The 23,306-nt window shown below is 36.3% G+C and overlaps 1 protein-coding gene across 2 annotated transcripts in view; it reads left to right on the top strand.

Annotated features, from left to right (window-relative positions):
- The first annotated feature begins 22,697 nt into the window (after positions 1-22,697).
- The window catches only part of RHOBTB1 (Rho related BTB domain containing 1), a 61,588-nt gene continuing 60,979 nt past the window's right edge, over positions 22,698-23,306 (top strand). The window contains exon 1 of one of the 2 annotated variants that reach the window (XM_006915605.3): positions 22,698-22,843. The gene's annotated coding sequence lies outside the window, so the exon portion shown is untranslated. The remainder of the gene's footprint in view (positions 22,844-23,306) is intronic. The other variant, XM_015592316.2, reaches the window with a different exon arrangement.

The following is a 23,306-nucleotide window of genomic DNA, read 5'->3' on the forward strand; positions in this document are numbered from 1 at the left end:
ACACCATCTTTCTCTCAACACTAAATTGTTTTTGTGACAACTACAACAATGACACTTAAAACTCCTAAGTGCTTCTTAAATTTCTAAGCCAAGTCACATGTACCGTATCCTTTATCTGTGTAGTTAGGTTTTTATCATTTTGTTTTAGACTTCCATAGACTTCACATTTATTTCCATTAATGTTACCTCATTAAATGTGTTCTATCCTACCATCTTAATTATTTTTTCAGTTTGGAATGGGGAGTGTATTCTAATTCTGTCATCTTACTTATTCACTAAGTGAAATCTTAACTTGTGTCATTGGTAAATCTGACTAGATACTTTCTATTTATTCTAATGCCTGATTTCTTTTTAAATACTGACAATAACAGAACCAAAGCATCACCATTAGAAATGTCCTTCCACACAACCATTGATCGTTCATTGCTATCCTCTGGGTTTGACCATTCAACAACTTGCCAGCATCTATGATTTCTAGCTCATATTTCTTTACCTTAGCCATTAGGATGCTAAGTGATGCCTTAACAAATATCCTGTAGAAGTCCAGATATATTAATTATCCCCATTCGTTGGCCCGGTAACCCTTTCGGAGAAGAAAATGATGCTCATCTACATGATCTGTTCCTTGGTGAATCATTTAGAGCCCAGTTGTGAACCTTACCATGGTTGATTTGAGACTCACTGATATGTAGGTTTTGAGAAACTGCCTCCCTCCCCATTTTAAAAATCAAATTCACATTTGCCAATCCTTTGCTTGTACACACTCTCCTGTTTTATGCAGTTCCTCGAAGTGAGTTCAGTAGGTTTCATCTGCAGCAGGGACCTCAGCTTATTTATGATTCCTAGAACTTAGTACAAAATCTTGCTATTTTTAAGAATCAAAACATGCAAATCTTGATATTTTGGTGATCATATTTATGTTTTAAAACTCTGAAATAGTAATTATATATTTCTGGAGACAAAATTCCTTTATATGCTACATTAGAAATTTGAATTGGGCAAAAGAACACTTCCACATCTGACCACACGTCACACCTGTTTTACACCCTTCCAAGTTATTTTCCTGCGGTTATAAATGAGATTCTCCAGGGTTCCAGAAAGATTTTTTGCATTACACGCAGATAGTTTAGGCACTAGTTTTCTTAAAGAACCTAAGAAGAAGATGATAGGGCATTAAAGAACCTAAGAAGAAGATGATAGGGCATTAAAGAACCTAAGAAGAAGATGATAGGGCATTAAAGAACCTAAGAAGAAGATGATAGGGCATTAAAGAACCTAAGAAGAAGATGATAGGGCATTAAAGAACCTAAGAAGAAGATGATAGGGCATTAAAGAACCTAAGAAGAAGATGATAGGGGCATTAAAGACCTAAGAAGAAGATGATAGGGCATTAAAGAACCTAAGAAGAAGGTGATAGGGCTTTGAAAGAGTAGAAAGGAGGGAGGTTTCCAGTCCAGTCCCTTGAGGCCTCATCCTTCTTTGCCCCTAGGACTGGAGTCCCTCTGCTCCCATTTTTCCTCCAGGGCCAAAATTCTCTTAGGACCTGGCCCCACTTCCACTGGCATAATATAATCTGTACCTCTCCCTTTTCAGCCTCCTTAAGGAAATTTAAGCCAGAACAGGAGAATTTCAGGTGGAAGAGCTTCTAAAGATAACAAGTAGAAGATGGTGATGACCATATCTCATGTTTCAATAAATCTTGGTAATTGCTCAAAATAATAATAAAAATACTAACATTGTCTCTTAGCTCCAGAGTTGTAATTATTTCTAAGGGATAGGGTAAAAAAATAGATGCCCAGGGGCATAGCTCCCACCAACCAGAATCCTTGATGGCATCTAGAATGTAGCCATCCCTACATTCTCTTTATTCATCTTCTCTTCCCTCTCAGCAAAAGAAGTCTATCATTTCCATCCCAAAGACCATTCTCTCCTTAACATAAAGAAAATAGAAATCTTACAATTCTGTTCTCTTTCTCATCCATCAATGTTACAATCATTCTTAAGCTGCAGGTCCATCTTTTATTGGATCTTTAGGCTCTTTGAACTTAAAAAGCAGACAAAAAAATAAAACTGTGTTTCCTGAGATTTTTTTTAATTGGTCTCAGATAATTTGGGAATTTCCTTTATGTTTGATATTCCCTTGCCTGAATAGCTCTTCGCCTAGATTTTCCAAAGTTCATAGCATTCAAATCACTGATTAAGAGTCACTGCCTTCTCAAAGAGGACTTTGAGACACCACATTGCTCACTCTCCTTTTACCTGGTTTATTTTTCTTAAAAGCACCATTGCTGCCTGGAGTTAAAGATATGCTTTGTTTAATCATTTACTCTCTTTCTCCTCTACTACAGTATAAGCCCTCTAATAACAAGGAATTAGTCTTGTCCACACTGGTATCCCCAAGTGCCTGGAACAGTGCTGCTACATAGAAGTTTCTCAATAAACATACTCGATTGATGAAGCGATAAATGGACTATTTAAAGCAGAGGTGCATAGAACTGGAAAGAAGGTTATATAAAAACCACGATAGAGGTTTCTTCTTTAGAGTTTCAAACTTTCTTTCACATCAAAATTATATACAAATACATGGTAAAAATTGCTTGTTTTAAAGTAATTTTTGTTTAATTTTTTTAGATTATAATAAAGTCAGACTTCTTTAGTCATCTGAAAACCACTTTATAGATAAGTTAAAAATACAGAAAGGTAAAATTTAAAAGAAATTACTCATAATCTTAACACCAGAAAATTAAGTCTGGAGGTATGTTTAGAATTTTTGCAAACTTCTCAGTCTTTCCAAGGCATCATCCCTTTCAAAATCTTATGCTACGGAATTCTTCTCATCTGTTCCCTGAACTTTTAAAAACCTATTCTCATAAATTTACTGTATTTTTCTGATATTTTTTCAGACCTCCAATCCCCATCACAGTTTTTAATACTATATTTTTATTGTTCTATAAAATTCCTGTTACTTCCACCTGGACAACCAGTTCCTCCTTTCAAGTTAGAATTTGCAATATAAGTTCAATATATTTTTGTATTATCAGTTCCCCTATGCATTTCAAATTTTTGGACAATGAAATTGCCAACAAGGCAGGTCCATGACCTATTACGTGTCCTGAGTTCAGCCAAAAATGAATTTGAAGACAGTTGGTTAGAGACCACCATCAGCACTATATCTCATAAGCCATTTATTTCATTTAATATTAAGACATTACCATTATAGATATACCATAAGAATTATGGCGATAGAAAAATACGCAAAAGAAACTTCCTAAGAAATATTCATTCACTCACTCATTCATTCATTCATTCATTCATATAGAAACTAATTATTGAGGATCTGTTATGTGCCAAACACTGTTTGAAGCACTTGAGATATCAGTGCTTCAAACAAAACAAAGAATACGCTGCTTAGGAAAAGCATACCAATTAATCCTTTTACAAATACTTATTGAACACCTACTATTACCAAGCACAATGCTAGGCATATAAGCATAGAGGAATTGTAATGCTGATGATACAGACATACTTGGATTTAAATATCTACTATATGCTGGCATATAAATTGCAGAAAATTTTATTTTATCCACAATTATAGAACTACTATTTATGCTTGAGAAATTAAATCATCTAAGATACTGGTGATACAGAGATGGATGAGCAAAATAAATTCCCTATTTTCAAGATACCTGAAGTCTAGTAGATTATAATATACATAAAATCTAAGCATTTCAATACTTGTTGAAAAAAATTAACTATAATATAAAGCAAAATATAATATTGTAATACTAATTATCTTCTCTATCAAATAATAAGTTTCTTTGAATACCTGGAACCCCTAATACAGAATCTTAAGAGTAATGGAATACTGAGCAAATGTTAAGTGGATAAAGATATAGACATTTTAAAAGTAATTCTTATACAATATCACCCTAAAGTCATAAAATTTTGTCTTAAGGCAGAGTATTTACTTTCAGAAACTTCATTTTAGTATTAATCATTTAAATTCTCCTTTAAGATTTTAAAAATGAAAAAGCAAATTAACTTCTGCCAATAAAATAGGATTACAATAGATATTATCGCTAATTTTTCAAGTTTTGTATAAGAAAAGGATGAAAGACCTAAGGGTATTTTAAGTTGGATCTACTGTGTAAAAATCACAAGTTGATCTTTCCTCTTCACTTTGAATTAGTGAAGCTTCTTTGTCCAGAAGTCAATAACAATTTGGCAACTTTGGAAATGTTTGCATATTTTCCTCTGTACGAATTGACTTTATAAAGAAAGATTGAAGAAGCTGGTGTTGTTTAAAGCTAAAAGCTGAAAGTATAAATAGTGACTAACATATTAGTCATAGTAAGCAACTGTTCCTTACTAAAACAAGAAATGACATGTTAAAAATGCAAGAATATTAAGGCAGACAAAATAATGAACTTTTTATCCACTGAGAGTGACTCTAAATTAGGTGGTCCTAGAAAAGCATGCAATGTAAAGATTTTTTTAGGAATACACAGCTATCCTTGAAGCGATTTTAATAAATTTTTATCTTCCTTAATAAAACTGGGATAGACCAGATAATTGTCCAGTCTTCTCAAATTTCTAGCAGAAGCTTGAGAGACTTTGCTTATTTTTCATATGTCCCCCAGAGGGCAGTGGTGGCCCAAAACACAAGAAAGGATTTTCTGTCAGTCTTGTGTCCTCTCTGGCATCAAACTTTACTCCAGTCCCTTTACCATTTCTCGTAGACCTACCTTCTGTAAGCAAGTTGGCAGTGGTATGTTTATTTGAATACCTAACAAAATTACTAAATATTAGAAAAGAACATTGCATGAAGTATATTTTTACAGAGATTGAAAGAAAAAAACATTCCATAAAGATTATATTTTATGTTTGGGTGCAACACTTAATAATACACACCCTAGTTGGTTCTTTTCATTCATTTTTCATATATTTTAAAGTAGAAAATGATGTGAGAAAGTTGGGAAAAGATGTATCAAGGAAAAGAAATCAATTTTTTCCTTTAGTTGGTTTGAAACAATCCACAGTATTACTATATGCCTATTAATTCATTCATTTATTTATTCAAGAGTTACCTAATGTGTAAGAACCATTATATTGAAAACTATATTTGCTAATATGAGTAACAAACAAAACTACTGCAAACTTATAATTAAGAAAATGATACTAAATTGCACGACACAAGAATGTTTCCAACTAGTTGTAAACATTGGTAGCAATGTAACATAAAAATCTTTCTCCTTTTACAAATGTTTTGGATTTCTTTTGGAGGCCAACGGGTACAAAATACTTGTCCTGCTCCAACAGAACACGTACTTTATATTTCAAAGGTGATGATGAACCACAGGAATCTTCCTAAATAAGAAAGAAGAGCCTGAGTGTGCGCTGTTATAATGCTGAGGTTTTCTTTTTAGTTAATGTTGCTATTTAAATATTTTACTCTGCTTACAGGCATTTTTATGCAAAGGGTGCAATTTTCAAAAGAGCTTTTTTGCAAGGCTGCCCTAAAAGCTTTTTATAATATCTGTGAATTTGTCTTCTGGGATCTCTTTTACAGTATTCGGATTATTTGCTGATTAAACTTTATTCATTTTCATCTTGTGAAATTGGGAGCAAGATACAAACCTCAAGTATGTGAAGAAAAAGATTAATGATATCAGAATTATAATTCCGTCAATATTTGCTGAGCTATTTGGGTTTTCTGTTTGGAGAAGAGGGTAATGGTATCTGTTTATCTGTATAGCAATGAGTGGCTCTGAAAACACTGCTGCTATAACTTTTGGTCAAACCAAATGGTGTGGTTTGCTTATGTGATTGCTTGTTTAGGCAGATGGCTTTGGCTGGAAATTATACATATTTAAATACTCTCTGGGGGAGTTCTGCCATCACATCTATAGCCGTGATCTGCATTACAATTAAGACTTTATTAAGATATTAGAAAATGGACCTCCAGTCCTAACAGTAAGGCTGGCAATCATTTAATGATGGTCTAACTCTAGATTAGGAATGACATATTTAAGTATATTGAAACTGGTGGGTATTTTAAGTGACATTCCTTTAAAGAGTTAAAATAGCAGAATCGGTATTGTCAGTGTACAAGTTAATGTTTACGAAGCCAAGACAAATTCAGGAAGGGGACAAAACTGTTACAATTGGATTTTTTATACTAGTATTTATTTCTATTTGCCCAGATAGGACTAAAGCCCATTGTTATTTCTAGGGCTACAATAAATCACCTTAAGACTTTATCAAAGGACAGATAAGCTTCTAAGTACTTGCCAAGTGGAAAACTTCTTTAGAAGAAAACAGAAAATTATGACTGAAAAAGACAGACATTTACACGAGACATTTTATGAGAAGAAAAAACACTATATAATGTGCTTCTTCTTGAAGGTGTGGACATTTTTCCCAAAAGGAAAAAAAAAATTGTTTGTAGAAAGAGTAAATATAAGCCAATTTGGACTCCCGACTTTATTTTGCATTAACAGCTTGAGATGAGCCTATAAACCGGCTACTGTTAAACATTAACCATCCCTCTCCTCTGCCACTTCTATGTGCTTATATTGAAAAGGAAAACATAACGGTTGTGTATATTTTGATATGTTATCTTTTGTAGGAAAGTTTCTCTTCTTCTATTGGGAAAACTTATATTGAAGGTCATAGATAATCAGATGATTTTAATGTTGCTTCCAACAAAAACTACAGACCACTAATAGCATATAAGCTTTATAATCAGCAGGCATTTTCTACTATGTGGCTCATTTTGAAAGTTTCCACTCAGAACAATTCTACCAATGAATCTGAAGGGGGAGGGAAAAAAATGGCCAGTTTCTTAAAAAAAAAAAAAAAAAATTACAAGCAATTACTACATTTACTGGCACTGAAATAACATATTAATAGAATAATAACCTATCTTGCTTAGAATGTATAGCTAGTAAAAGCACTTCCACATACAGCAATGCTGATCCTAGGTGAATATAGGTAAGCCTATTCCAAACATTTCTAAGAATTAGAGAGCCTGGGGGAGTTTCCCAAAGTCATGGAGCTTGAAAATTGCCAAAATCGTTCTCAGACAGTGTCCCCTCACTCTGAGTCTAGATCTATCTGACATTCTAGTGAGGCTATATTTACCACATCATTGCATTTATTTCATTATACAAGACAGTGTATACTTATACACTGATGGAACATAAGCACAATGGTACTATTATTATGTGCCAGGCAATGTACTCAATGTACAGGTCTCCTTTTCAAAGAAGAGAAAGCAGAGCCCCAGCGTGGCTATACAATGTATCTAGAATCACACAGTGAGTGAGTGGTAGAGCCAGCATTCTAGTCCAGATGTGTCCAGCTCCAAACTGCCTGCTTTTCTAGACTGGGCTTTTATTCTAGAGTGGGCTTCCACTCCCCTAATTGTTTTATTTTAAAACTGCTGAACAGTTCTATGCTGGCTTTTGCCTCTCTGTTGTATGTTTTCATTGGATACAAAGTTTTCTACCTGCTCCAAATGATGTTGATGTGGGCTCTCCTTTCTGAGTATACTTTGCATAGCATGGCACAGTCTTTTTTGAACATCAATGGAAGACCAACTGAAGTAACCCAGGAAGCCTAAAGGCCTTCTAAAGGTGATTCTTTTGGTTGATTGAAGGGTGGAAGAAAAAGAGGGCCTGAGTAAAGCACTTGACTCTTCGAATATAGGATGGGGTTATGACTCCCCTACCCTTAAGCCCAACCCCAAGTCAATAAATAGATAAGGAAGAGTTATGGAAAGAAGTTTTTAAAAGACTCTACAATCCTGTTCTGAGCCATGCGGACATGATAGTGACAGGACGTCTTCCTAAATTGCTAATGACAAGTTCATAGGTATTAGAGGTGGTAAGCAATAGAGTAGCAGCCAAAGGCAACAAAAGATACAAGCCAGCAGGGGAAGCCAAGCTGCCAGTACTGCCCAAAAGGCCACAGAAAATGCAATTCAACTGTAGTCATTACAGGTTCGTGACTTGGGCTATGATTGATTGCCCATAAATAAGAAAGTGTCAGATGGTGGGGGCATGACACAAAAAGTAATATTTAAACCTCTCTAGTAAGTATTTCCAGTTTGAATATTCGGTCAAACCAAATATCCAAAGTCTATACTATAAATACGACTTTGGAAAAAAACATTCATTTATTCATACAATGTTATATTGCAAATGCAGATGATTAAATTTCCAGTTCCCTAAAGAGGTACTTTGTTCATGTGAGCAGCTCATTTACAACTGGCAAAAACCACATTATCTGACTGTGGACGTCAGACTCTGTTGGGTTACTTAGATAAACATACTATTTGATTACATTTACCAGTGTTGTCACATTTACCAGTGTCTGGTTGTCACATTAATTACATTCTATGGAAATTCTATTGATGCATCATTTAATTAAAATTCTCACTTAGTACTTATGAGAGTATAAGAAATGTCATCACAGTTTTTTTGCACATGGTAATGAAATCATTGGTATATTACCAAGATTAAATCATGAAGGAATATCTACCCTTCTGTTTTCCTTTCTGCTAAAATTATCAAGCTTCTTACAGTACCACCTGTGATGACAAGCAAGCTATGAAGAGTTCCAAAGCTTTCCACAACACCTACCAATCTCCATGTCAGAACAAATTAGTATTTCTAGTCTACAGTTTATCTTTATGGCATTTTAGAGTCTTATAGATAATTCTTAAAAACTTAATGACATCTACCTTTACTGAGTGTTCAATATGTGCAGTAAATGTGTTAAGCATTCCACTTACGTGATCTTATTTAATCTCAGAGAAACATTTTGAGGTTTCTTTCCATTATACAGTTGTAGAAAGTGAAGCACAGGTCTCATTAGATGGTAAAGGTCAGAGCCAGGATTGAAACCTAGATCTGACTCATTCCAAGGCCCATCTAGTCTAATCCACTTATTTCACAAACACAGAAACAGGCCCAGAGCAATAACCTGTTTTTCCAAAGGGCACATAGCTGGATAGTAGCAGACAAAACTAGGGCTTAGGTTTCTACCTGTTATCTTTATTGCCATTAGCCAGCACTATAGGCCTAAGCTAGTCAGTTTTTTATCTTGTCTCATTTGTTTCAGCATAAAGCTGCCAGAGACATGTAAACAACATGTCTGTGATGTGTAGAGCAATCAGATTTTTAACACACCCTGTCTGAGTCCTTGCTTGTCTGCATAGCTCTTAAAAAGGTCTGGAGTGAATCTGCTGCTCACTTAGCAGTCAGCATGTGGCATAGTTTCTCAACTGGTAGAGCTGGATTTCTGTGGTTTTGCTTTCTCCCATATCTCTGGAAACTTTTCTCAGAGAATGTCATACTGTATATAGCTCCTTATTCCAAGATCAAGAACTTTGACTGCTTCATATGGAATCTTCTATTCTAAACAACATTGATCTGGTCATGCCTTTCCCTTGCTTTAAATATTCAGATAACAGAGTTTGGTTTTTTTGTTTTTTTTTTTATCATAAATGGATATTGAATTTTATCAATCGCTTTATCTGTACCCTTTGAGATAATCATATGCTTTTCTACTTCTACTAACATGGTGCCTTACATTATTAATTTTTTAATGTTAAGCCAACCTTGCATTCCTGACCACTTGACCTTGGTATAGTATCCTTTGTTAAATTGCTGGATTGCTAATAGTATTTTTATTTGCTAATATTTTGTTCAAGATATGTGGGTGTATGCTCATTCTTGTCAGGTTTTGTCCTGAGTGTTATGCTGGCCTCATCTTGGTCCAGGTGGTGGTAGCATAGTATTTACATATATTAAATGTAATTGAACTTAAGATGTTAGACATATTACTATATGTAAATTATACTTTATTTAAGTATAATCTTTAAAAATCATTCAGAAAGCTTTAAATTGCTCTCAAGCCAAATTTACCAGAATGGCATTCAAAGCTTCTATCTGCTTGGGCAGCTAGATAATCTGTTACCTCACCTTATACACGGCATCCAAGACTACTTTTAGTTACTTAAAACTATGACATTCTTTCATTCTGTCAGAACTTTGCTAATGCTCTTCCTTCAGCACAGAATGCCTTTTTTCCATACCTCTCTTTCTCCACCTGGAAGAATTATTTTCATCCCTTAAAGTTTAACACAATGCTCCTTCTAGCACATTTCCTGGAAGATTCTGACACCCTCCCCAGACACTGCTAGAATGAGTTGATCCCTTCTCTGTGCTTTCACTGCACTGGTCACATGACATTCTAGCACACAAAACAGATTTTACATGTGAGTACTTCTTTCTCCTCTATTAGGCTGAGAGCTCTTCTGAGTCTCTTTCTCATTTTGTGGTATTTAGGATCCAGCAGCACTCAACAGGTGTACTTGGTACTTATTGAAAGAATGAATGCTTCTTCCAGTACAACATTAGAGGAAGGGAAAGACTATAGCATGACAAAGTTGTCACCATTTTATAAAACCAATAAGTGAATAAATGCCTCTTCTAAAACAAATTTTGGGGAGGTAAAATTATCTGGTATAATTACATTTATGTATTACTGTACAACAAATTAACCCAAAACTCTGAGACTTAAAAACAACCAGCATTTCACTTATTTGCTCCAAATTCTGCAACTTAGATAGGACTCTGTGGGGACAGCCCATCTGAACCACACTATCAGTTTCCAAGCTGACTTCACCCAACTGACTGGTAAGTTGGTGCTGGCAGTCAGCTGGGAGCTCAGCTGAGGCTGTTTTCTGGGGCTTGGCTTCTTATACTGAGGCTTCTCAATGTGGCAGGATTAGGATTCTTAAGAATGGCAGTCCCAGTGTAGTCCAACTTCTTACATCATAGTGGCTTCCTCCAAAGTGCACAGCAAATGCTACTAGACCTTCTTAGGCTTGGGCCAGAACTGGTGCAGCTTCTCTTCAACCACATTCTACTGGCTAAGCAGGTCACATGGGCCAGCCTCTCTAAGGAAGGACCACCCATGGGCAGGGACACTGGGAGGCCTGGTTCATTGGTAGCCACCAATATAACATTCTACCGTAGTGATGATGTTACCATATTAATTGTAAAAATGAAGTCTTTTTTTTTAACTCCTACTTACTCTGTCCTCTCTGTTGAAGATGTGGTTTATGATTGATTTTTTGTGAGATTTTCTTGAAACAAAAATATTTGGAAATTCATTTCTACACATTTTAATTCCAAGTTTTGCCTTATAGATCCAGGTATGATTATTCATTAAATAATAAGAAAACAATTAACTTCTCTGACCTATGTAATATCAAGGTCCCAAGCCCTTTGAAAACTAAAACCCGTTGGGTTTCTTATACAGCTCAAAAACTTTGGTTTGTAGAAATCAGAGTTTAACATTTTTGACAATTTTTCATGAAACTTAGAACTGCATTAGCATTCTTTATAACAAACTGCTCAAAACTAAATGTTTTCAGGTTTCAACCTTATGCATATAAAAATGAATTGAGTCAAGTTCCTGTGACTTCTTGCTTTAGAAGGAAGGTGCTTGGTTCTTCCACTCCCTCTAGTTTAGCATTAGCCTTTTTGTTCCCTGTACTGAGTCTTTTAACTACATGTTCTGAGGACCTAATTACTGACTTTTTAATCTGATTAACAGTTCTGTCTGTGTCTGTTTTGGCAAAGTCACATGTTCTGAGGACCTAATTACTGACTTTTTCCGATTAACAGTTCTGTCTGTGTCTGTTTTGGCAAAGTGCAGAAAGTACACTCACAATTGGTGTCTGCTCATAAGGAGTCTTTGCACTGTGCAGCAGTATTGTAGCATGAATATAAACTTGGATTTGAATTTAGACTTAGAATGTTAATCCTTGAACTCCTCTTTCTAAAAATCTAATATTGCACAAGTGACTTAACCTCTCTATAACTTAGCTTCCTCATCTGTACAATGGAGAGGGTAATAGTACCTCATGGGGTTGCTATGAAGATCAAACCAGATAAAGAATGCAGAGCACCAAAGTGTCAGCCATAGAGTAAACATTCAGTAAGTATTGTTATTGTTATTACCACTGAACAAATTATTAAGAATGCTCACTAATAAACCCAGCTTTATTTGTGAAACAAAGAATTAAAGGCTCCTCTTTAAAAAAAATACAATTTCACTTTTTCAGAAGTAGATCACTACTGTGCAATTATCCCCAAACCTTGGGTCCTCCCTGCCCGCCCCCAACATACACACTCACCTACTTGGGAACTGCATTAATTAGCATTTGATTTAGGTTGGTTTAGAAGATAGGAGAAAGAAGGAATTTGAGTCGACTCCGAAGGCTTAGTGGTGGTTATGCCACTGCACCAAATTGGGGACAGCTGAAATCATACAGAAGCGTATTACTAGCTTATTAAATAGTGGACCAACTGTAAAACTTTTGTAGAATCCCATATGACGATTTATTATTGTTCATGGAAAAAATTAGTGGCTGGCTAAAAATTGTTATGAATCTTATAATATGTTTAAATAAAAAATATCTAATCAACCATGCTAGCATACACTTAATTTTCAAAATAGTGACATTCTTTTTCAAAGAACAAACAAGTTTGGTGCACATATGGGTCCTTGTTTCCTTTGCATCAAACCCTGGACCTTTTTGATGATCTATCGCTGACAAGTTATAGACCACAAATTTAGACTAAGGGAATGATTTCTAATACTGAGTCCTTGCTTCTATGCTACCCTAATTACAGTGTTTTATAAACAGCATTGCTGGTATATACTGGACTGGCAATTTAAATGAATATATTTGTGCTATGTAATGATAGTTAGCAATTATATGTGGCTTGAGACAGCCGGCAGCCACTCCTTGAATAATTGACCACAATGACCCACATGTCTGCCCAATCAGAAGAAAGCTTCCATGTTAAGTTGTTTGGAATGACTGATCTCATCAGTGCACCATTTCTGTAATATTTACTCTGGTGTTCACAAAGTGTGCTCAGTGGAACACTGTCAATTGTTGATAGGCATTCTAAGATCACAAAGAAGGGTTACTTAGTTAAATAAATACAATAGCTCAAAATAAGACTATTTCTTTATTATAAATGCATAATTTCCTTTCACATATAAATGCCCTGAAAAGTCTTCCTATAAGAAATAATATTCAGAGGATAAAATACAAAGTATTTCCCAAACTTATTTGACCATTTATAAATAAATAAAGGATGATTCCCCTTTATCTAGAGTTTCATTTAGGGGTGCTCCAACAGAATATATTTTGGGAAATGTTATTTGACTAATTTATTTTATCTTTTTCTATTTACTATAAAATTCACTGTTTGATAATTCCAAAAATGCTTTTGTTTACTTACATACAAGTTTTCTCCTCTCCCCTCACCCTTTCTGACCAAGTTGCCAGATTTAGCAAATAGAAATCAAGATGCTCAGTTACATTTGAATTTCAGACAAATAATGAATATTTTTTAATATAAGTATGTCCCAAATATTACATGGGACATTTGAATGTAATTGGGTGTCCTGTATTTTATCTGGCAACCCTAACCCCAAGACAAATGAGAGCCAGTAGTAATTAATGAAATTCAGCTTAATTTAGTAATAAGTATGTGGAAGGAATTCATTCAATGCTTGTTTAATATGTTTTTTTACTCTTTCACAGTAACAAAAGTGTGAAGCACTTTTTGAAACCACTGTATCTTTGGTCTTTTTATAATAATTTCAACATGAATAGTGTCATCACTCTGCAACTCTAGACTGAAATAAACTCTTTTATTCCAGTCCGAGCGCTTTCATTTTACACATAAGGAAACTGAGCCCTAAGAGAAATGATTTGATTTGCCCAAGGCAATTCTCTCACAAGGAGTTGATAAATCAGTCTTGAGTTCCCTTTACCTAACTCTCAAGCCAATAGTCTAGACTCAAAACCAGTCTATCTTTATTGTTCACTGTACTTGGTAGGGCCAAAAAATATCACACACACACACACACATACACACACACACACACACTCGCAAAAGAGTCAGGAACTGGTGTTCTAAATTATAGAGTTATATAAGTTTACCATTTTAATTAATAAAATCACAATAAAAGTAAATACATTAAAATAAATTTAGAGATTAAATTATACTGGAAATAAGTTAATATTTCCTTTATCTTTCAGAAGGAACTCCAGTATCTCCCAATGTCTCAATTACTGTGTACTATGCAAGAGTACAAATTTAAAGACTGTCTTTTGTGTGCCTATTTTGTTTCTATTTATAAATTATTGTTCAGAATATATACGCTTTTTTTCATCCATTAGCCATCTCAAATGTGTTATTAAGAGGAAACAGCAAGCCCAGCAATAATCACACAATACGAACAGTAATGCTCATAAGATCAACGGTTGTGACATGTTCCTTTTTATAGAAAGTGGAAGAAATATTTATATTCACAGTAGATGTTATGTCATCTTTACTATTAATAATAGATATTGTTTGGAGTAGTGAACACTGCTTTTAAAAAAGTCACTTAAGTACTGTTTTAAGTTGAGCATCATCTTTAGCACCCATCTCACACAAATACCACTGTCCCTTCAGGTGCCATGTAACTTAGAGGAAGGAGTGAGGGACCCCAGGTCTTCAACTAGGATTCTGGATTGGCCATGAATTAAGAAAGAAACATGCCTTTGAACTTAATAGGTTCTTATGTGTCTAGCTTATTCTTTCTCTAGATAGACATGGACATTTAAACATCTAGAAATATTCTTTACTTGAGTCACTAGAAATGATATATACACTAGGAGCCTAAGTCTCTGCCTTACCCATATTGCCCATATATTTAAATCAAACTTCATAATCACATCATCTGTTAAAATGGACTATTTTTTTCTGCATTTTTCCCTTCCCCTCTTAACTCATCAACCTGAAATTGCTGGCACAGGGTAAAATCATGGTAGTGTCCCACTCATTTTATTAGGAAATGGAACAATAATTTAATTTCTTAAGGAAATATCAAAGAATGAATTAGAGATTGCATTGTATATTTTTCCATAAATTAATACTATTCTGTGACATTGTGGTGGTGAGGTGCTATCACTCACAAATGACCCACAGGTGTTAGCAAGCTTATCAAGGACCCTGTGAGTCTTGAAATTGTCATTTCATAAAGGTGAGCTCTCTTCAGCTCTACCTGACCTTTAACCTACCTGAGGTTTCTGAAATATGTTATTAAGGTAGTTTAACTGAGTTTGATATCAGAATTTAAGAGTAGCTATATCCCATTAGTCTTCTAATTACACAATGTAATATCATGCACTATAATCAGTATTACTTTAACTGAATGAATAAGGAATGGTAAATATGAAGTGCTAATTAGAGCAGGCTCCTTCCCTATGGAGGAGTTCTTACTTTAAGATGAGTAATACTGAAATAGGTATTTGAGTTCTGGCAAGTGACTTGAACTTCTGGTCCTCAGTTTCCTCACCTATAAAATGGGAATGATAGTGGTACCTTCCTCATAAAGTCATTGTGATCCATTAATGTGAGTGTAAAAGCATTTAGCACCCTGCTCAACACATTGTGGGTGCTTACTAAATATCAACTAGTATAATTACAGATTAAAAAGTCAAATGGAGATCTAAGTGTTTATTACTATTATTCATGCAAATTAAGTACTTAACCTGTTTATTACACTTTAATTTTTGCAAAACATTTTCACTATCTCAAAGTGCCTTTTTATGGGTGGTCAATGTAATGCTGGCAGTGATTATAGTGGAACAAATAAAACCACGAAGGATAGTTTTCCCTTAAAATTGCAGCTTTGTCATAAATCACATCGATGGCCTATACGTATCTATATATATGAGTAACTAGAAGTTATAATTAAGGTGTCTTGTAAAAAATGTTATCATTTGCCATTACTAAAAACCATTTACTATGGGCTTTCTTGCCCTTACTGCTGTTCAAGGCACTGTGGGATGAAACACAATGGCACCTCCATGTCTTTCGCCAAATTTCAGTTTTCTCTAAGATTGGTGCTGTGATGGGAAATGAAATTTTGTCCCGGACCTCCGGAGTCATCTGCTTACGTTTACAAGCTAAGGGATTATGATCCTTCTATATTGATCTGACGTGTTTAACTGCTTATATCACTCACTTGTGATGCAGTTAACTACTTGCCCAGAAAGAGGAGTTTACCACGTGGTAAATTAGAGGTCATGTGAAATATTAAGATAAATATAAATATTTACAGAGCTAAGGAGAGACTACAATTGTGTGCACTGTGTCAGATGTTCTTGAGTCAGGTCATCTGTACTTTCAGATAAGGAACCATTATGAAAGGAGGAGTAATGCCAATTAAGGAAAAGCCTTAAAATTCAGTTTATTTCCGGAGACTGATTGGTAGTTCTCCCTCCAGGTCATTGGGGTTTCCAAAAAAAGTCATATTCCTTTTAAAGTGGTACCTATATATAAGTTAGTGTACTATGCACTAAATTACAACAGAATATTTACTTCCACATGATCAGAAGACCAGGGTTAGAATTCTGGGTTAAGTGGAATTCTGGTGTCCCCTCTGCTAACAGAGAGCAAGTCACTTACCATCTAGGAAACTTCATTTCCTCATTTCATATTTGAGATAATAATTCTCAAGGTTGTCATGAAGATTAAGTGACATGTATATTAAATATGTTCAGTAAACAGAAAAATGTGATATGAACATAGAATTATTTTTTTGAAATAAGCTGTGTGTGTGTGCAGTCCATTTTTCTAGTTTCTACATGTACTTTAGCTCAATTCTACAGATAGGAGAAAACACAGCAATTGAAAGTCACTGGCAGAGCAAAAAACTCAAATCTCAAACACTAAACTTTGTCTTTATAGAGAGAATTTGATGGAGGCTATTATGTATAATGCTACAGTCAGCAATTGGGGGATGACTGGTGGGAATGATATAGTTTCTATATGATTGATCTTTGGTACTCCCAAATCAAATGATACCTAGTGCTGCACAGTATTTTTAAATGGCCTCATAATGAGTCCAATTTTATATTTACCAGTGTGTATAGAGCTTCACATTTTACAAGACAGTTTCCACAAACATTATTTCATTTAGTCCTCTTAACAACTTTTTAGAAAGTTATTCTTGTTCTCATTTTCTATATGGAACTTTGAGATGCTATGCATTACGGAACTAGCACAGAATTACATGGCTTGTTAGTGAGACCGCCAAAATTCAATCCCATTTTCCTCTACTTTCCACTATCCTATTCTCCCTTAATGTATGTTTGGGTTTCTTTTTTCACTTGTTTCCTAAAGGGAAACACAGTTTTGTATTTTTTGTATGAAACAGTTGGTCAGGCAAGACAGCCTTAAACATGCTATGACACATAAATCTTGTCATTTATTTTTAATTAGGTGAAACTGAAGTCTAGCATTAACACCTTTTGTAAATATTAGAAATGTAGCTTATTCTTGAAACAAATGTCACTTTCACATGCAGATTTTTTCTGGTATAGAATCATATTTTTCCTTTAAAAAAAAAATCAAAGATACACATTGTGCATTAGGCTGTTGTGTTTTTCTTCTTTCTAGAGGTGTGACATACATGTTTTCCAATTAGTAATGCTATACTAAACAAAGCCAGACAGATGACCATAAAAGTTATTTGCTACCCTCTTACACATGCTGAGCTAGACCAGTGGAACACCATCTTGGTAAGAGATTTTGACAGGAAGAAGAATGTAGTTAGAATTGTGACGCTTACAAAATCACATTTTTACCAAACTCTCCCCAACCCAACAGAAACCTAATGAATGAATCCATACAGAAAGGATTTAATGCAAACCTGCACAAATACATTTAATATGCTATAAGAAAAGATTACCTTATTGTCTATTTCCAGCTCAGAGCCTACATCTATTGGTGCCCAGTAAATAGGAAATCCAATGTAAAAAGAATTTTTGTATCCACAGAACAGACAACTAAAAAACACACAGTATTTTATGCTTCTATCTATAAATGGATAATCATGGAAATTCCAGGATTGGAACCATTAGATTAGCTTGAGTATTCTTATATTCATCTATAAATACATATTAGCACCATTGAAATATATATTTTTTTAGGATAAATTCTTTTCAATATTTTTTTAAAGCTTTAAAAAAAGTTTCTCCTAGAAACTACAACAGGACTGACAGTGACAGCTGAACCATGACCCCAAGACTAGGAGTTAATTTCCGCTTTTAGTTTTTAGGCAAAGAACATTTCTTTCAGTTGAATCCACAGCCAAGAATAACTCAGATAACCCCGGAACAGTGGACAGAGAAATAGGAGCTTCAGAGATCTCAAGAGCTGGTTTGAGTAATACCTGAAATAAACTCCCCAGTATTTACCCCACACAGTTGAACCATTTGGGCTGCAGTTTTCACTCTTACCCAAGTGAATGATCTATTAACACACATTCATGCAAAAACTGCCTGTGGAATTTAGAATATAAAGGGTGCATGAGGGTAGGTTATTCTTATGTTGTTGCTATATCAACCACATAAAAGCTAGGGAAGCGGCCCCAGATGGAACACTGGACATCAGCTGACCCCAGAATAGTCTGACAGCTGAGAGAAGCATCTACCCTGGCAGAAGTACTGGAGTTCCTGAAAACAAGAAAGTATTTCAGGAGAAACAGAAGTCCCAGGAGGGGTAGGTCAGTTTCTTTTTGATCCTTCAATACTTAGCATTAAAGAAGAGCCCCAGAACGGGGTCAGTCTTACCTTTCTGTCACCATTAGCCGGGCCTGCACTGTCCAGATCGACCCCACTGCCTAGAGTTGGGAGCTAGAGCCCCACTTCTTCTGAGAAGCTGGAATGCAAGATTATCTGTACAAAGAAGTCTCCATTAAACACTGCTTAAGTCCAGTGCCCAGAGGCCTTATGCTGCTCTGTAGTACAGAAGTGTTGCTCTGTAGTACAGAAGCCAGAAAATGTGAAAAGGTGAGCCAGCATGTGGATTACGTCACCAGTGACTTCATTTTCAGAGTACCGCAAAGTTGGCTGTTGTGAAAGCTGCCATGTTAACTTCAAAAAACCACTCTAACAGCTGTTTATCAGTATCTTGCTACCATACACATATACCCTTAAAAATGAGTGCAAGGGTGAGCTTATTCTCTTTCAAGTCTTCAAATCCTGGTAGTACTTGGCCATGAAATTCTCTGTAACACCTGAAACTCGCCAACTAGCATAACACCCTCTGAATAGCCAATGACAGAACCCAAGGAGGGAGAGATGGAATGCACAAAGCGGTCCTCCTCTCAGGCAGGTATTGCGCCATAGCTACGTCGCCAGCGAGCGCGCTTGGTGCTGGAGGCGTCTGGGCCTGCGTTTGCGCTCGCGCAGTGGTTGGGCCTCGACTCCGGCTGCTACCTCGTGTTGACTGGAGTCTGACTGTCAATTACTGGCTGCTGAAATGCAGGTTTATAAAATAATACCAAAAAGACCGTATTTGTAGGAGTTTTATGTAAGTACTTGAGTATGCTTTACCTAAGTACCTGAGAATGTTCTCTATGAAACTGATAGAGATAGAAATATTGAACCATAGTGATTGAATTGAAAAATAGAAGCATCTTGAGGTGGTGTTCAATCCGCAATTTGAAAATTCTATAGAATTTATTTTTTAAAAAATTCTAAGAAACAGTGGTAAAAAAAAATTATAACGTAGGCCAAAGAGACGTACAGATGTTTTAGCAGAGATGTGAATGGCAAATAAGAACATGAAAAGATGTCCAACATCATTAACCATTAGAGAAATGCAAATTAAAACCATAATGGCATCCCTATAAAACTATTAAAAACCTGAAGCTTGAAAAGTAAATAGTGATAATACCAAATGCCAGTGAGAATGTGAAGAAACTAAATCGCTCCTACATAACTGCTGGCTGGGAATGTAAAATTTTACAGCCACTCTGGGACATAGTTTGACATTTTCTTAGCATATGACCCAACAATCGCATTCTTGGACATTCATCTCAAAGAAAGAAAAACTTATGCTCACACAAATACTTATGTATAAATGTTTACAGATGTGTTATTCCTAATAGCAAAATACTGGAAACTACTCAAACATCCCTCAATGGGTAAATGGATGACCAAACTCTGATACAATAGAAATTTACTTAGCAATAAAAAAGAATGAACTACTGATACATGCAACACCCCGGATGAAACTCAAGGGCCTTATGCTTAGTAAAAAAGGAAAAAAAATCGATCTCAAAACATAATATAGTATGCTCCCATTAATATAACAGTTATATTATATTAAAGTTTTAGACTTGTATGACAAAAGCCTAAAAATGGAGAACAAATGAATGGTCAGGGTGGGAGGGGGGATACAAATACAAAAAAGTACCATGATGAAGTGCTTTTGTGATACTGGAACACTTCTCTATCTTGATTGTGGGAATTTTTTTTTAATCCTATGACTGGTAAATATTACCATAAAAGCTAGTCAAAAGTTTTTATGCTCACTTTTGTGCAATATAATCTTGAAAGTGGTTAAATAAACTGTTGTTTAATTAAGCTTAAATACCAATTTTTATATTTATTAAAAGTAAATAGTATTAAATTTATTAGCAAGCAACAATTTTAGTGTACAAATGTTGATTATTTTGTGGTAATAATAAGAACAGAGATAAATTCATGACAGTAATTCTGGAGACCATTTGCTTTTTTTTTTTTTTTCCTCTCCTTTTCTTTTGGTGAAATAGAATCTGTACTCTTTGCTGCAGTTTCTCCAACTTTTCCAGAATCAGGGGTTTCATGTGTACAATTTGGGAGCTACATTGCACCACTGTGGCAACTTCTTTCTCAGATCCCTGCCCTAGTTTGGAAGCATCTCCTAGAACAGTGCTTTTTCTACTGCCATATCTGAATTACTGTTTACACCAATTTATTTTCTTAAAAGCTTTTCTGGTCAGTTTCCCTCAGATTTAGGCATTCAACTGGACAATTCCGTGATGACTGTTTGTTCTTTTACCCGTATAGAAGCATCCTCTGGAAAGTATAACTGAGCCTCAGTGCCCCCTAGGGGTGCAGGGCAGCATCTGGGGTCTTTGTATAGGTATCTATCCAGTCCTAGTACCTGTCTTGCTTAAGCATGCCACTTTTTTTTTAATTTTTTTAAATTTAAATTTGTAACTCAGGAAATGAAAAAAACTGAGGAAAGGCAGGATGTAAAAAAGCAGGTTAACTACAAAATAAGGCTTTAGCACAGGCTGACCCAGGTGCAAATGCAACTGTCAAAGTCTAAGAAAACTTCTACATGCCTCAGTTGCCTCCTCTATCAAATGGTTATGATAATAATACCATCTTCCTCCTCAGGTGTTGTGAGGATTAATTGAGAAAATATGTTGTAAACCTCAGCCTATTGCCTGCCACATAAGATGGCTGCAATACATGTTGGTTCCCATTTCTCTGAGTTTCTACACCCTATTTCTTAGCCTCCAGGGTAGTTTGAAAAGAAATGGCTTGGAATAAAGAGGATTGATTGCTAGGAATAAACAAGGTTAATAAATTCAGAAATGTGTTCCTAAGAAGAATGTATATTGATTAAACCCTTCAAAATGAACTCACTTTTAAATAGGCTGGGGAAGTCAGTTTTGTGTCAAGTAAATGATCACCCTCTCATGTAGCTGTCTTGAAATTCTTAAGAGTGGACCTTGTAGTTGACTTTTTATTATCTTCTCTTCTGAATATCAGAGATTAGGGGCTGATAACTCCATTTCCAAAGACAGTTCAATGAGGAGGGCTTAAGCAAAGCAAGTTACCTTCAATACCTTTCCTTGTAAAAACACTGAATTTTATTATGTTCTGGGGATCTCTGGGGGATTTAGAGAGCACCAAGTAGCTTTGCCTGTGAAGGAAATATAAATTAGTGAGGAAGAATAGGAATACCCGATGGACTAAGTAAAACTCATCTGAGGAGCCTGGAAGGGAGAGTATGTATTCCATCTGGGAAACTAAAAATTATTTCCTGGAAGAAACTGGGGGACAGAGGGGTTTGTTTGCTTTTAGGACTGTTTCCAATGTTCTCCTTCTTGAAGGATATGGCAAAGAGATAGCCCTTGCAATATAATATAGCTCCCTTTTTCCCAGCCTGTTAATATGTAAGAACATATTACCTGAGAATTCCTTGAGAACGAAGGACACATTGTTGTCCTCTTTGCATCCCCAGCCTTTGGTACACAGCCTCCCCAATAAAGGATTTTTAAATGAATAAATCTCTTAAGGTAGCTGAACATGTCAACATCATTATTCCTCAATTGCCCCTTTATAGGCTGGGAATGATGAGGTTTAAGGCACACTAATTTTAGCAGGCTGTCTGAAAGCTCTTCGAGGGCCGGGACCAGTTTGGTTGTGTTCATTGTCACCTCTTTAGAACTTGACATGGTACCTGACATTCTGTAGGCACTCTAGGTATTTATCATAAAAACTACCCCATTCCTGTCACAGCCTGGAAGAGTGAGAAGAGTTCAGGAGAGATGGACTGTAGTGGGTGGGCTTCCAAGGATTCTGACAACCCGTGAACGACCAGAAGTCTATTTTACTTCCTCTAGCAGCCAGTTATAGGAGGCTGTAAATCACCTCCTTACTCGGGTGGGGGGCAGTCGGTGTGTCCTTAACGCTCCCTGCGGGGATCCCAAGAGCCAAGTCAGAGAGAAAGGTAACCCAGAGGGGGAGCCCGCCAGCACGTGCAGCTACCCAGGGAGGAGGAGGCTGGGCTAACGCAGCCCTTAGTCAGCAGCTGGGCTCGGTTTTGAAACAAAAGCCAATGTCCTCCCTCGGAGTCCGAGACCGGTCAGCTCTTAGGGTGAAGAAAGCCATGCTGCCTAGCCGGTTAGTGGCCCAACTTACTTTTCCAGAGCCTAGGACAAAGGACCAGCAGTTGTACGGGATTGGGTGGTATGTGAGGGATGGGGAAGGGACAGAGATCGCCCTGACCCTCCCCTCCTAGCCTCTTTGGAGAAGGGCCAGGGTCTCCCATGCTCTGCGCATATTTGTCCTGGGAAGTCGGCCTCCGAGCCCTGTGGGTCTGCGTAAAGCTGAGGCACCTTTGCCACCAGCGCCCCAGCGCCCAGACACAGCAGGCCCTGGTTTCATGAATGAAATCCAATCGTGTGGATATAAATAGCCGCGAAGGCTGCTAACGTCACAGTGTGAGCGGCTGCCGCCACCGCGGCGGAGCTCTGTGCCGGGCTCTCTATTCCGCCCAGCTGGCCCGCCTGGGAGTGGGGTGGGGGCAGGAGGAGAAGGGGAGGGCTAGTGGGTGGAAAGGGGCGAGACCCTCTCGCCCCGGACC

The sequence above is a fragment of the Pteropus alecto genome, unplaced genomic scaffold (assembly GCF_000325575.1).
Source record: "Pteropus alecto unplaced genomic scaffold, ASM32557v1 scaffold155, whole genome shotgun sequence".
Classification (NCBI taxonomy): Eukaryota; Metazoa; Chordata; class Mammalia; order Chiroptera; family Pteropodidae; genus Pteropus; species Pteropus alecto.